The sequence below is a fragment of the Hippoglossus stenolepis genome, chromosome 22 (genome assembly GCF_022539355.2).
Source record: "Hippoglossus stenolepis isolate QCI-W04-F060 chromosome 22, HSTE1.2, whole genome shotgun sequence".
Classification (NCBI taxonomy): domain Eukaryota; kingdom Metazoa; phylum Chordata; class Actinopteri; order Pleuronectiformes; family Pleuronectidae; genus Hippoglossus; species Hippoglossus stenolepis.
This window is the reverse complement of record NC_061504.1, coordinates 9,681,044-9,693,066: the sequence shown is the minus strand read 5'-3', so window position 1 is coordinate 9,693,066 and position 12,023 is coordinate 9,681,044. Positions and strand designations below refer to the sequence as shown.

The following is a 12,023-nucleotide window of genomic DNA, read 5'->3' as shown; positions in this document are numbered from 1 at the left end:
AACTCCAACTGAGTCAACATAGGTCTATGCATTGAAAAGTAAAACAAATGTCCATTGTCCCAAACGACCAAACTCTTCAAACAAAGGCATCTTTTTCCTGAGTGCAGTTTTGCAAACATCAAGAAATGCGTCATTCGAATATTGTACGGAATAACACTATTTTGTTTCAGAGCAACCACATCCTCTCTTTCAGCAACGGCCTGTGTCACATCCCCTCGGTTTGATTTCTCTCCTCATCGCTGTTTGTCTTTAGCTTAGCGGTACAACACTCCGTCCACATCCTGTCTTTGAAGCCCGGGAGGGAGGGAGAAATAGAAAAACACGGAGAAAGGACATGCATGTGTTGTTTGGTTCTCGTGCATGTGTGCTGGAACCAGACACTGTCCATCTTCAACATCGTCTGGGTTCGCGCCAGGGACCTGTCAAAATTAAAGCTTCAAACACATCATCGAGGTATGCGATACCTCTCCGAGCGCCAAGTTCGTCTTATGGAAAAACGCTCCTGAGCCAGCATCACGGTTCCGATTAATGTTGTTTATGGCGCAGCACGACGCAGGTATCCCATTGTGGCTGACATTTTACATTAGGACTGTAAGTAAGTAATGCCAGAGTGGAATACTTGTTGAGATGAGCATTTCTTTGTGTGGCAACAGAGATGCCAACTGAGGACAAGGCAGCGGGGAGGAGAGCGGTGCAGAGGAGAGCTGGCTGTTAGCGGACATAATGGAAACCAGGCCTGCTGGTAGAGAGGTAATTAAACTGCACAGCACAATGGCGTCACCACTTGTAAAGTCTTCAAGAGAAGTTTTTACCTCCTAACTCGTCCTAAAATTCCTGTGTATCTGTAAAAAGGGATTAAATTGAGTGTGGTGACAGAGTGCATGTGTGGAAAAAAGAAGCGTAATGCCCAGGAAGTCCCTGGATAAAGATTAATGTCCTAAGGTTCACCGAAAAATGCAGGACTTAAGTGCATCGACCACTTTTGCTGTTGTTTCAATTTTCTAGTTTCTTGTCAATGGTTATTATCGTCCTCACGAGAACCCCTTGAAAAATATCATGTAAAATGTAGAACAGTAAAGAATTAAACTTTTCACTGCCAAGAATGTATTTGTGTTATTGAACCAACGGAATCCCTGCCAGCATAGATTGGTTCCTCATGAAAGTTACTGTTTTTCATATTTTCTCATCAGACAGACTCATAAAGGGTTTTTATTATCTGTTCTTGGAAATTTAGTTTTTGGAGGCAGAGCCCAGCAAATGGATGTCTTGGAAAGTATGTCGGCATCCAACACCCAGTTATGTTCGGGGGGGGGGGGCTCCTGCAGCAGTGTAACACTTAACTGGGTGTCGTAACAGTTCCGATTTATGACATTCGCAAACATTCTCAAGCACATACCATCTCAGAAATCCCCTTGTTTTACATTTAGATTCACGCTGCAATATCCTGAGAAGAAGAGTGACTTTGGACATCTTAGTTCATTGCTGAGTTGCATCTTGACAAGCAAGTCAGCAAATTCCTTTGTTTTCCCTTAAAGTTATATCATACTGTAAAAGAACATTAATATTAAATCATTTGATGCTAATTTCTGAACTGTAACCTTAGGAGACTTGACCTAACTAACTAAACTACCACGTGCTTACATTTTTCAATCGGTGTTAAGCTGCATCTCGCTTCCCTTGGATGAAACTGACACCCAATACCAGTGTTCCCACTGATTAAACCGTATCACTTCCACTTTTCTCCCTCACACACACTCGCACGGTCAAAGCGAGGGGCCTGCATTGCACCCAGAGGCTCTGTGTATGTGTAAGCCAATCACCCCAGGGTGGGTGTCAGGGTTCAGGGGGCATCAGAGGGGTGCGGGTCACGACCTGTCGTGTCACGCTCTAATTGTGATTGTCACGTTGATGGAGAGGGAAGAGACTGGAAAATTAGCAAGCTAACATAAATTTTAACGATAGGTACGAGGATCTGGGCATGTGTGTGTCTGAGTGTGCGTGTTGGAGCGTGTGTGTGTGTATGTGTGTGTGTGAGAGAGAGAGAGAGTTTGTGTGCGTAGGGGCGGAGAAGAGTGAGTTATTTCGTCCCCGGGCAAACGGAAACCATTGTTTAAGCCACAACTCTTGTCTCCTAAGTGTTTGCTGTTGTGGGAATGCTGCGGTTTGGGAGTCACAGAACGAGAACACAGATTGACGCTAACAGAAACAGGCTCAGAGCGAGGAGCACAGCGAGGCAGATGGAGGGAAGTGGAGAGCAAGAGAGGGAGAAGTGCAGAGAGGGGAGAAAATATGAGAACAACGCTTACAGAATGAGAGACAGAAAGACAAAAGAGCCAGAAAGAATTTGCCTGCAAACCAGAGCTGGAAACTATATAAACCAGAATGGCACAAACCTCCACCAAGGCCCGACAGTCTTCTTCTTCTTAAACCACATTTAAATGCACTAGATCTGCACCAAATTGTACAAAACTCACAAACATGTGTCCCTTAAAAATGCCTGATTTCAATGTCTCCACGGAAGTGATGGCCAGTGGCCGGAGGCATCGTGTTTTCAGGTCGTCTGTCCCTGCGTCCCATTCTGATGAACACGATATCTCAAAAACACCTTCGTTGACATTTTTTTCATTTGGTAGACGTTCAGTTGGACTCAAAGATTAACTGATTCGATTTTGGTGCTTGAAGGTCTAAGGTTAAGGTCGCTGTGACTTCATGTTCATGTGAACATGATATATATGGATTTTCATTACATTAGGAACAAAACACTAACTCGGACTCAGGGATGAACTGATTACAATATTTAGGTCAAAGTTATTTGATTTCTTCAACTTTTCAACAGTTCTCATTCGGACTCAAAAATGATATGATTCAATTTCAAAGATCATGATTCTGCATAATATGTATGTAAAAAATGTATGACAAAACTCCATTGGTTGGCAAAGGCTTACAACCACAGAGCGATATGTTTAGTTTTCATCAAGATTATTCTCTGAAAAAAGATTCCTGGATACACCCCCTGATCCAGATCAGCACAACAATTGTATGGATTATCCCCTGACCAACACTGCATCCTTCCACCAAGTTGCATTTGTCCAGTAGCTTTTGCGTAATCCTGCTAGGATAGGAGATGCTCAAATGAAAACATAACCTCCTTGGCTGAGGTAACTACAGTATGTGAGAGAAATGAGTGACAGATATCAGAAAACAGAGGGGGATCCACATGCAACAAAGGGCAGATACTACCCACTAGAAAGGTGAAAGGAAAGTTTAGAGGTCAAGCTGCAAAAGACACAATGACAAGAGAGTGATGAATCCTCCCATGCGTGTCGCTCTTTCCCTGCAGTCTTTCCATCTCAACCTCGGGCTGTGCGTATCCCCAGGCCAGCTCGCCATTGGAATTTACAGACCAATGGGCCTGCCTGCTAATAAAACACATGTGGACTTGCAGAGGAATGGGGAGGGACAGGAGGCCTGAGAACAGCCCCGCTCTGTATCCGAGCACTTACATATGTGCATATACCTGCTGCAGACTCCAACACATTGACATGCTTGTAAACATGGTCACCGCACATTCAGCACTTGTTTGTGATTCTTTCATCTACCTCTATTACTGCTGCTACCTTTGTTTCCGGTAACCTAATGAATCTCTGAATATTGCATAATATTTCAATCTGCACCAAAGTGGTTCACCTGGACCTGGATCAGGACATTGTTCCACCTTGAGCCACATTGTTAGATTTACAGATTAAGTTGATTTGTACCTCCGCTAAGGAGGTTATGAGAAACCCTAATATTTAAGTGCGGATGCAGATCTCGGAGCGGATCCAGTATTTTTTTTCCATTGCTGTTGGGCAAGTTTTTTGCATTTCACCGTTTTCACTCTTGATGGAAAAATCTGGCATATTTGAGGAACTGATATTCATTAATGTGTGCAATTTGGTGCAGATCCAAGTAAAAAACATAAACTAGTGAGTTAAAATATGGTTACAGAAGTGAACTGTTGGGCCCTGGCGGAGGTATAAACTCTCTCAGTGCCATTCCAGTGTGCTTGTTCTTTTTTGGGGGAAATGTACATACACCACATACTTTACAGGCCCTCTGTGATCCCTCGACCTACTACTGAGTCTAAAGACATTTAAAATATATATATAATGGGATCCATTAAAACCATATATTCTAAATTTGTAAAGTGGATGTAACTGATTCTTGTTCGGCAGAGCATGAATACTAAACAGATGAAGCTCTTCTTTATTCATTCACAAAACTGCTTCTCGCCATCAACCCTCCACTAATCCGTACATGTGGGAGACCCCTGTCTTGGCACTTTTTTTTCTCTTTGTCCTGTCATATTAGTTTTCCTCTCTCCTGTGATTCATCCCCCAGCTGTCCACAAAACATGTCCTCGCTGGGCAGATGCGCTCAAGTCTAATCCCCTGTGTAGAAGAGCCCGCAATTAAATATTTTTATATACTTGTCTCAAGAGGAGTGTGCGTCTGTGTGTCGCTGACGGAGGAACAGGGAAGGCGTGCATGTCTGTGTCATGTGTGCGATATGGGCTTCAAGCAGAGAGAGATCCTGCTTCCAACTGGGGCCCTTCTGAGTTTTGCGAGACTCCAGGGGGCCGAGTAGACGGAGACAGAGACGGAGAGAGCTGTCACCGGAACGTCTCCAGCTCAGCCTCTCTCCTCGTTAATCTGCGGGTCCTCAGAGATGCGTGTCCGTGTTGCACAAAGAGAACGCAGCCACCAGAGTTATCCGTGTGTCCAACACAGATTATTCACAGGGATTTGGGAAGAATATTATCTGGAGTGTGAGAAATTGACTTGATATTTTATTAAGTATGAGTCCAGGTTTGACGGTTTTGTGTAGAAGTTTTAAAATAAAGTATCAGTGAAAACAGTGACCACCCACTTTTAGAACGGCTCAGGTTCCAGAAGTAAATTTTTAGCGACAACTACAATGACCTAAATATACTTGTGACGTCTTTGTACATGGACATTTTTATTACTCATGGCTCTTTGAGAAACTCTCTGACAGCAGCCTTAAATAGCCTTGATTTGCTTTGACACTGATGTACGACCTATCGCACGTTACATAACTATTGAGGGTGTAAACAAAAAGGAGGCGGCGCAGACAGGGCCAGAAAAAACAACAACTTCTCCATTGTTTCTCAAGCTGTCCCACATCGTATGGACTCGTACAGACGGGGGTGGGGGGCCGGGGGCGCCACGAGGGGTCAAATTAAGGCTAAGGCTCGGTCTGTATATTATTAGGATGAGGGCAGATAATGATGGAGGGATGGGGAGGGGGTGTCTGGTGATTAGATAGACGGCCTTAATGTATATGCAGGAGTTTTGAGCGAAGTCATTTTAGATAAAAGTAAGTGAAAATGTCGAAAAACCTGAAAAATATAAGATGAGGTAGTGAAAACGTGGCCCATCAGTTATAGTCGGCCACAGCATCGTAGATATAAGATATTGAGAGTGGGGGGCTTTACAAGTAATTGTAAAGTATAATGATGTCATATCAGACGGAGGAGGGGGTCTGGATGGGTCCTCGCTCGCTGGCTGCACATTTTCTTTGTCTAATCTGGAAAAACAATGCTCCTGTATATAGGACACAGAGACGGACCTATATATTCATTTGTCTCCATTAGTGGAAATGAATAACCAGGGTAAGCCTGAGTAATTCATGCTCCAGACATATATCAGGAATTTAGACAACTCCCAGACCCACTGTATAGTGACAGTCATTTAGAAGAGACGGGGGTTTTACACTTTCGTCCTTGGTGGATCCCTCATCATGACATAAACCTGTTCTGTGGGGCCCAGTAGATTTAGGTCTGGGGGATACGGGCTCTTTTACTTTTTTGACCCACCGTGTCTGACAGCAAAGCTCCAGGGACACATAGGAAATCTTCTCTGTGCATGTAAAAAGGAAATGGGCTTTAAGTTCAAGAAACTTCCCCCACCTTGTGGAAGAGTTATTGACCGTGCCCACTTATTTTTAGTGTTTACCCCTTAAAACATTTATGGTTCTCACTGAGAATAAAAGCAGTTTGTCAGATTGACAGTAACCACAGCCGCATCAGAAAGGGATCTGAAACCTCTCATGACGCCTTTTTATATTTTCACATAATAGCTTCACCTTTGATGTTATAATGTAATAGTTTTAAAATCATGTTTTTTTGTAAATTGATCCTTAAAGTGTGTAGAGTTGAAAGAGGTCCAGAAAACACCCTCAACGAAAGGCCCGGAACATCCTAAAGTCTAACTTGCATTATGAATCAAATATTAAATGTATGAATGTGTCAAAGTGTCATGCAATACTATTTTAACTTTTCTTACTTTTGACAATTCTAAATGAGTTATAGGTCCGTGTTCGACTAGGACGGCATCTGAGTTGTTCTTAAAATAATTAATTGTATAAGGTTTGTATCACAGAGTCATGGGAACATCAGGGTGGTGTGCGTGTGCGTGTGTGTGTGTGTGTGTGTGTGTGTGTGTTGTGGGCCGGGCTTGTGTACATGCAGTTTGACATAAACCTATAATTGCTTTCACATCTCTGATCGCTGCCGCCGGCCTGTTCCTCCCGTGTCCTGTTGCCAAAGCGTCAATAAGCAACACAAACACACTGTAACATACATAATTGATCGGTGTCCATGGTGACGTGAACCTGAGGAGTCATCACCCTGGTGATCTCGATCGGACATCATCATCTTATGTCATAACTGTGTCATTCTTTAATTACGACTACCTCTACGTGATTGGATGTTCCTGTCACTTATACTCCCAGACGCAGCGCTGCAGGAGGGCGGCTGACATGGTCCAGGTCATTTTTGTCATCTCCAATAAAGCAAGATTCAGTTATTTTCTGCCTTTGTTACACAGGACATGGTAATGAGATGACTAATCCGTACCGCTGAGGCCGGTGAACCCGTCACAAATGATTTGTATAGAGGCCACTGTGGTCAGACGAGTCCGCGCATTATCTTAATGCAAGACGTCTATTCCCAGAAACGAGGTCAAAAGCAATAAAAGAAAAATGTAATCTTGAATTTTTAATGTCATTATATATCAAATGGTATTAACCCAGGGGCCCATCAATGCTTAGTCAGCACGATAAATCAGCGAGGATGAGAAACATAGGAAACATCCTCCGTGTCTCTCGTGTGCTAGAATCACTCATTTTAATAACAGCAGGTGTGTATTTCAGCATAAATCACATTATATCTGCGAAGAATATCTATGGCCTGAGGTTAGTGGATTGAAACTCTGACACACGTTGAAGTATGTTAAAATAAACCATCACTGCTGCAGGTGCACGTGTATTTCAACATGTCAGGGGTTGAGTGAAGCTGCAGTTTGACAGTAACAAGTTGACACTGATGGGCTTTCGCTTCAGGACCAAGGAAAAGTCAGGCAGAGTTCAGACACATCTGTCTGTTTTGCTGGCTGCGCGTCTCGCTCGGAGATGATCGATGTGTTTTCCCGCATAATGACGAAACCCCGGTGGAGTCGTGCAGGAAAGGGCACGGCTGAAAGTGAACGGCCCCGCTGTGGTGCATTCGAGTGCCACTAAGGTCACACAAATTGAAAAGGTCAGGAGAACACACTGGAATGTAAAGCGGATACAGTCGTTTAGAAAAAATCTGTCCGTCTCCATAAACGTCGGAGGAATTACCAAAACCAACAACGGGGCTTGAAACCTTTCCAGTCGTCTTGAGCTTTGTTGTGGAGCTTTGATTTGTTGGAAGTGAAATCTACATATTAAAAAGAAATTTAAAAGAAAATACAAGAACAGAGGCCATTTTCTGTATATTTCTCCCGATCAGTTCCCCTTCGGACCAGACTCCTAATTGGTATCAGAAGAGGAAGTAAATGTCAACACATCCACCGTGACTCCAGGAATAGCTGAAGCTGCTGAGCTGGGGACGCAAACAACATGACGCGATATTGACCTTTTGCCAATTCATGATCTAATTATCTGGCTGGTATAACAGCAGCAAGCGGGAGCAGGGAGATTATAATAACAGGGCATGGTAGAGAAAAGGATAAACACACACACACACACACACACAGATACCCGATTGACTATGATACCTCTTATACACCCAAGTACAATATCAGGAAAATGTCAGAGTGGGCCCATGTGAGAATACAACAGGAAAATGGACACTAAAAAGAAACCTCTATTCTGTTGTTTCTTCGGCAAACAGCATTCAACATCACTATAATGACTTTTACTTGACGTACGTCATCTAGATTAGCCCCTTTCACAATCCTGGATAAACATGACCAACTTTCTCTTAATCCCCAACCCTGATTTCCCAGGTTACTCATTTAAGAAATCCATCTCATGTAACACTTTTACCTCGGTGCTTAAAAATGTATTGAGAAAAGAGTTGATGTCTTATTTTGGAAGGAAACTGCTCGTGAGATTTATATTGTTATCCAATTAATACATTTTCCTAAAAGCGACTGAAATGCTCATAGTGGTGGTGACCCATATTTCTGGTGGGAAAACTGCAGCCGCTCCTGTTTGTGCTACAGGAATAATAACATCACAACAGCTCAGGTCTTTGTGCGTTCTTGCCCTCCGATTAATCACTCAACGTACAGGGGATCCACGTAACGGACAGCAGCCTTAATCCTGAACACACAGATTATAAAACAAAGGGCTGACTAATCCTGGGGCGCTGTAGAATTTGGAGCATCACTTGTTAGTGTGCAGCAGCTCTTTGTGTTAATGAGCTGCACTGTACAAGACTTTCTCAGATCCGCTTCCCGTCAGCCACATTACTTACAATGACTCTCTTAATGTGGTTGATGTTGGCTGACGCGCCGTCGGGCTGCAGGGTGATATCATCTGCAGCTTCTTTATAATTAACCCGTTTGATTTAAAAATGCTTTCTAAATAAATTTGCGGGATGTGATAGATGTGGGGTTTGCAACGCCGGTTTCAGCCCAGCAGACTCCTGAGTAGCTTCAAGTCGTCTGGTGTAAAACAGGCCTGTTAGTCCCTGGGCTCTTATATTTACGTTGAGCTTTGAGCTGCAGGGGGCCGCTCCACTTTAATGAACACTGCTGCAACAGCAGGCCGTTACACACATAGAGACTCACATAGCATGCACACAAAAGACAGCATACATGGGCTATGCACAAAGAGAAAAGTCCATGTGAGCGTGCACACAGTCACAGTCAATCAAACAATCAGGGTTAATCAAGCTCCCATGATTCCAACCCCCCTTCACTTGCTGTAGTCGTTGAGTGTCCTCCTCTTGTGCTCTACCATTTTCATGAGGCTTTGCGCTTTAAACAATTAGCTGCTTCTCTTACTTTTCTCATACATCGTCAACTTACCCCCCTCGGTTACATTTGCTACGCACATCTCGTAAAGCAGTTTACTGCAAGTGTGGCTAATTTATCCCTTGAAACTCTGAGTATATTTAGCACAATGGGTTCTTGTTTTCTGAAAGTTGTGTGGACAAAAGAAGGATTCTCATTTCTAGCTGGCAACCGTCAACTTTATTGGATGATATTGCCACTACGAGCTAATTACGCTAACAATAGCATCATAAATTGGATGAAAATGGTGGTTCACTTTTATTGGACACTGTGGCCCTTGCTACATATCTAATCCAGCTAAAACACTTATGCTAAAGCAGCAATTGTTCCAGACAAAAATAATTGGCATCCTCGTATGATAATATGCTGGTTAGTCCGAGCATTATACAAAGGATAAGGAAATGTGAGACCATTTCCTGATATCGTTAGCTTGTTTATCGGCTTAGCTTACACAATCGGACATTTAACCTATTACTGCACAAAAGAATATGATAAGAAACCACTAGCCATAGAAGTAATGCCAGGATAAACTGGCCAGTGTTTCACTCCCTTAAAGGGAAGCCAAATCTTCTTGATCGGCCCCTGGTGGCCGGCTCCAGTATAGTTCATGACCAAATTGTCAGGAGGAAAAGTTCAGTAAATGTTGACAGATCATTGCAATATTCCAGGATATTGTTGAGTGTTGCTAAATTATTATCAGAGGATGCCTTCCTTCCTTTTAAGTTTTGCCAGCTGACAGAACATGACATTAAAGTGTGGACCTACAGGGGGCAAAAAGATACAGGCCGCACCTTATGGTCATTTTCCTCCCTCCGTTCTATATCTAACCCCCCCCCCATCCCGGCTTGTAGAGTGGCTGTGCTGTTATATGGGCCGTGTGCTTGGCCCAACATTGGATCCATTGTGAATCAATGGGGTGTGAGTAACAAGCATGGGCTTTCTGTGGGACACAGCTGAGCATTAAGTGATGATCTGCAGTAAACAAAGGATCAGAGTGTGTGAAGGACAAACTGTGCAGGAGTGGAGCGATCACAACATACAGTGGGCAGGTCGAAGACGAGAGGATTACACACAGAAACCACTCTTCATCAACATCTTCTTATTGAGGAATGCGTTGTTGGCGCTTTTTGATTTAACCCGTGTCAAACGGATAGCATTGACAAATTGCATTATTTAGCTTATCCAGGGCTCGGATTTAAATTAAATTCAGAGAGGCTGTAGGTTGTCAGGCAGTCTGAACCAGCATGTGTTTTGGTGTTTTCTGCCCCCACTGCCTAAGTCAACAGAAATCGGGGCCAGTAAGTCAATGAATAGTGTCTTTATTCCACTTGGATTGGCTGCAGCATCGACTCGAAATATGTCTCCTAGGTGGTCTCGGTTTGAGCTCAGACGGGAGCAGAAGTGAATTACTCACTGAAACCTTGTCCTTTTATTAAAAAATGACAAGATTAGCTATGCATAAAACTTGTTTCGGGTTGCCTCGAAAAAAAAAACAGATTTGGAGGGAGCTCAGTAACAACATTAGGAGGCTGTGATGCGATTACCAGACTCTCGGTCGGAGCATAAATGTGACTTTAAAAAAGCAGCAGACGTATGATTGTGACACTTCTTGGTCACAATCGGTTTAAGTGGCGGAGGTGTCGGAGCTGTAAGGCACTTAATCAGACATGATGTATGGTTTTCTGGTGGAATGGGAGCTGGTTGGCAGGAAATGCACATCCATCAAACCACCCGCCAACCCATTTAGGGTCCGACAGAACACTTTAAACGGTGCATAATTTGATTGACTTTTGCAATAGGAGTGTTTCCAAACCAAATTTGGAATGATGGCATTTAAGTAGCCCTCCTTTGTTTTTCTGCATTTGGACAGTTGAAGGTCATTTAAAAATTAGTCCATTTAAAGCTGCACTGCTGGTTGAGATATAAATCTTACTGTTAATTATAATGCATCAAATTTCAGTCCTGGTCAATTACTGTAATAACAGCAGTAAACAAACATTGAGGCGCTACCACTGATGCTAACTGATGTTTCTCTTTCCAGTGCAAACCATAGGCCGTGTATAAAGATGGACGACATGACAGCTCCCCAAACGTGAAGCCAAAGCGTCTCCACCTGCTGGCCGGCTGCAGTATAGACGTGAAACCCCACCTCCTCCATGTTAATTGATGGGACATGGACCAAACTAAAAAGTCAAATACACATTTCCTGTGGCTGCTTTGCAATAAAAAGCTATCTATATATACTGTTTTTTGTCATTAGTAGTAATTAATACATCCCAGACACAGAGAGTAGTAAACCATCAGGCTGATAATAATTCATAAATAATTCATAAAAAAATGTACTTGTGCTGAATTACATGCGTGTGTTGTTTTCTTGTGAATCCCTTGTGCTTATAGACAAACTGAAAGTAGTGCAGTAATGATGCACCTCGCCAAAACTGATATATAATATACAGAGAGATAATTACTGCATAAAAATAAATTAATTGCTATCATAGAATAAAAGGCTAACCATAACTAGTAAAATATAAAACTGTATTGTAATAATGTTTTAATATAACTTAAAGTGCATTACTTTCAGAACCATTTCATTACTTTTAAATTAAAAACCAATAAGAACTCCAGGGTTTTCTCAAGTGTCGGAGAAAAACCTTTAAATCTCTTCTTCTTCTGTGAACT

General features: G+C 42.8%; 1 long non-coding RNA gene across 1 annotated transcript; it reads left to right on the top strand.

Moving 5' to 3' along the window:
• Positions 1-664: 664 nt before the first annotated feature.
• Positions 665-11,583, top strand: LOC118101265. Its single transcript, XR_004694514.2, has 2 exons — positions 665-750; positions 11,386-11,583. It is a non-coding gene; the product is annotated as an uncharacterized LOC118101265 (long non-coding RNA).
• The last annotated feature ends 440 nt before the right edge of the window (positions 11,584-12,023 follow it).